This window comes from Talpa occidentalis, unplaced genomic scaffold (genome assembly GCF_014898055.3).
Source record: "Talpa occidentalis isolate TD23 unplaced genomic scaffold, MPIMG_talOcc4v2.1 talOcc4.7, whole genome shotgun sequence".
Classification (NCBI taxonomy): Eukaryota; Metazoa; Chordata; class Mammalia; order Eulipotyphla; family Talpidae; genus Talpa; species Talpa occidentalis.
The window spans coordinates 54,472,199-54,476,400 of record NW_023605083.1 but is presented as its reverse complement, the minus strand read 5'-3'; the positions used below and the strand labels follow the sequence as shown (position 1 = coordinate 54,476,400).

The 4,202-nt window shown below is 39.9% G+C and overlaps 1 pseudogene; it reads right to left on the bottom strand.

Moving 5' to 3' along the window:
• Positions 1–842: 842 nt before the first annotated feature.
• Positions 843–2,677, bottom strand: LOC119231420 (melanoma inhibitory activity protein 2-like; annotated as a pseudogene).
• Between the last annotated feature and the right edge of the window lie 1,525 nt (positions 2,678–4,202).

The window sequence follows — 4,202 nt, the reverse complement described above, 5'->3', positions numbered from 1 at the left end:
TTTTTGTTGAGTCTCATCAGCTCTTTGTAGATTTTTGTGATCAGTCCTTTATCATTAGTGTTGGGTACAAAAATGTTCTCCCAGTCGGTGGGGTTTCTCTTTGTTTTGGTTACTGTCTCTTTTGCTGTGCAGAAGCTCTTTAATTTGATGTAGTCCCAGCTGTTGATCTTTGCCTTCATATCACTGCTTTGGGTGATGCGTCTGTAAAGATGTCTTTGAGGTGCATGTCATGCAGTGTTTCGCCTCTATTTCCTTCTATATATTTTATGGTTTCAGGTCTTATGTCTAGTTCTTTAATCCATTTTGAGTTGGTTTTTGTGCATGGTGTGAGGTAGTAGTCAAGCTTCATTCTTTTGCATGTAGCGACCCAGTTTTCCCAGCACAATTTATTGAACAAACTTTCTTTGCTCCAGTGCATATTCATAAAAAGAATATCTTAAAGGTAATTTTAGTAAAGATAAGTGCATAAGCTTACAGGCATTTCCATGAAATTTTATATCCAATACTCCAGAAACATGACTGTTAAACTAAGTAAGAAATTTGCTTTATTGCTGCAACCAGGCTGCCTTTCAAAATCGTGTGATATTCTAGGGTACCTGGGCCATGAAACACAAAGGCATTGCTATTTGGTACCTTCAGCTTCTGTGACTGTGATTGTAAAAGAGCAACATTGACCAAACCCGGAACACGATCTTATACTGGGGAGTCTTTGAGATTATTTTGTATATTTGCAGGATATTCATCCAATTTTGAATTGTACCATATATGGCTTTTTGAAGTCTTCCCTTGATGCTAATAAAATGAAGTCTGAAACTCAGAAACAGCCATGTTTGCCAGAAACATTATTCATATGAATTAGAGAAACTAAAGCCAGGGCCAGTTGCCTCAGTAGGGGTGGGGAGACATGAGTCAAGCACATGTAGATTAGCGAGGTCCTCTTTGCTCTCATTTCTACTGGATTTCATTTCTGCAGATATTGATGGCTTTATCCAGAGATAACACGTTAAGACTTCGGAGTCCTGCTGGTCCAGAACTTCCATCAGACTTAAAATAGCTGTCTTCCCTTTGTGGAAGAAGAGCTGGATCAGGATATGGTTTCCTGAGGGAGGGGCCATCACCTTGTGATCCTGTTCTCTTAGAGGTAAAAGCAACCCAGTGTCAGAAGGTGCTCTGTGAAGACCAGCAATTCCATCACAGCTTGGGTCTCCTTTCTTCAGTGATGATCCAGAGTTCCCTGGACTGCTGGAGCCTCCTCCGTCTCCCCATGAACACAAATGAGAGCGTCTGAATGGACCCTCCAGTAAAGCTGAAGGTGAAAAGAAACATCTCATTTCAGATGATGGTCGAGCCAGCAGTGAAGGGCATATGGAGATGCTCTCGGCCAGATGCTGCATTTGGAACATCAAATGCATAAGGATCTTTTTCTAAAAGTTCCAATTGAAACTCTATTTCAGGTAATTTGCATCTGTTGTAAGCATTTTTTTCCCTCAAGTCTTTGAGATTTCTTTCAGCAGGCTGAACTGTCAACCATTTATCACATGTGTTTTTTCCCCACATAGAAAATAATCTGCCCTCGGTAAGAATGAACGGTTCTCTCCAGTTCTTCTTGAAGAGCTTTGGCTTGCTTTTTATAGGGTCTCCACCTCTTCAGGTGCATGGCGGATCTTTTCATCTGCTTTGGGAAGTTTCTCCTCCTTCTCTAACTGGTAATTTTTCTCTACTATTAATTTCCTTTGAAGTGTCATTTCCGTTTCCAGATACAGTTCAGTCATTACTTAAGCTTTTGATTCTCACTTTCAAACTGTGTATTTTCTGACTGCAAAGATGCTTGTTCAGTCTGGAGATTTTTACCATACTCGGTGAGCTCTTTGTTTTATCTATTTCAGATAAATGACTGTAATTTGGTTTCTTTTTCCTTCTAGGGTTTTTAAAGAAGCATTTAACTTAGCGATAAGAATCGGTTTCTTCACCCCTCCTTTTGGCTGATTATCATGGTCGGATTCACTCTTCATTTCCAGTTCCAAGTTACCATCATCTGTGTCTTCTCCGAGCATGGCAGCCCAGTCTTTCACCTCTTGCAAGGGTCCCATCAGAGACTTGCTCTGACTTTATCATAGAAAACTCGTTCAGCGTCTACTCTGGGGGCTTCAAATGTTATTTTCTGTTTACATTCACTCGCTTCTTCTTTTCATTTCCCAGCTTCTTGTAAAAGCTGATTTTGGCTTTCCTGAAGTTGGGAACTTTCACTCATATCATCTTTTATAGCTAGCTTAAGTTGTTCATCATTCATTGAACTATTTTTGAGGTTATTTTGGCTTCAGCAACTTATGATTTGAGGGATTTTGATTCATCTTCTAGCGACTATATCCTTTCAGAAATACGCACCATCAATTCACCTTGTTTGGAATGTTTAGATTTCCCTTTTAACTCTTTTTCTAGAGTGAGCACTTCATCCCTAGGTTCAGATTTAACTGAATCTGAACTTATCTGTTCAACTTTTGACAGATAGCCTCCAAGCTTGGTGCTTCTCTTGACTCCTCCTCCTCAGAGCTAATATCCTTTAAGACTTTAAGCCTTTGTACTCTTTTTGAACAAGGCTCAAGTTTTCAAATACTTTACAGTGTTCTTCAATTAGTGTAGAAAGTTCTATAGCAAACTTTTTTAAATCTTTCCCCATAAAACCAGGTTCTGTCCAATAGAAAACTTTTCCACAAAAGCAAGAGAACAGCAAAAAAAAAGAAAAAAAAAATCCAACCACACCTACACATATCACAAATTCCCATGGAAAGCCTGGTCTCCCATCTCCAGGCAATGCTGCAACAACCCTGCAAAGCTCAACCAGGGCCATCTCCAAATAAGACTGGAGAGCAGTGCCAGGCTCTACCCCTGCAGCAAGGCTACCTGGCTGCTGTGGCCACAGCTGGGGCCTAACCAGACAACTAGAATGGGCAGAGAATGTTCAGCATTCTATGTGGAGTCCAAATGCATGATAGCCAAGGGGGCAAACCACGGGGGAGCAGGCTGCAGGCGTTTGGTGGGGAGACCAGAGCAAAGCACTGGAGAGCAGCTTCAAGTGTCCGTGCTGCTGACCCCAGGAACCTTATGTTAGGTTTTGGGTCCTGAGGCTCCACATGTCCAATATCCACATGTACGTGATGTTTTTGCTTAGTGATACACTTTCTCCTTTATTAATTATGCCATATTATTTCTCCTTTGAAAAACTACTCCCCAGATTCCATGCACTCCTGATAAATAGACTGATGGAGGAATCCCATCTACATTAACCTGGAAGTCTGTGCTCTCTTTAGGCAGAACAAATTTTTCTCTCTTGCCTTGGAATTTGAGGATCACAGCTAAAATAATCTGAAGACAATGCTCCAAGACTATTAATCTTCATCTGCTGTCTAGATCCTGGAGGCTACACTTTCAAGGACATAATTGTTCAATCCTTCATTTCTGTGAGCTGTCCAGGATCCTACCATTGATTTTTTCTTTTGCATAAGCTTTCCTGAGTAGCTTTCAGAGATTTGCAACCAACTAACTGATTTATTAATCTTGTCACTCTGAGGAAAACCCCATGGTCATAACATCCCTTCCTTCAACATTGTCTCTCTTTCACAAAGAAAGGTTTTTTTTGCCTTCCACCTACACATGTCCACTCATCCCCAATGACCCAATAATTATCTGTGCCCTCATTGATCTTCTCTGTCCTTCTTTAACATCTAGCATACCACTGAATTTACCTTTCCTCTATAAAATGATGCCTTGCTCCTCTAATGTGTGGTATTGCGTTTATCTTGTCCCATCAAGACAACTCCTACTCCTCTTGAAAACAAAACCTATATTTTACAATTTGTGCACAGTATTTAACATGGTGTTAAGCCCAAAGAAGATGTTGGGTATCTATTAGCTTGCTCATTAAGGTTAATCAGACTAGCTTAGCATTTATTCGCTCTCCATCACTCAAATGTATGTGAACTTCTTGTGAGTTCTGCACAGTTTGCTTTCTCTTTGATTTTCTTAATGATGCCAAAATTTTCCAAGTATTTCAGTGCATTATTGAACACAGTTGCTTATATATAATGAATGGATGAAAAAAAAAAGGTTTTTCCAGGTTTTAAGAAATATGGAAAGAAAGAAATAATTTTCAATGTCATGTGAACAATAGTGATATTAATTGGTTTTAGGCATCCACCAGTTCT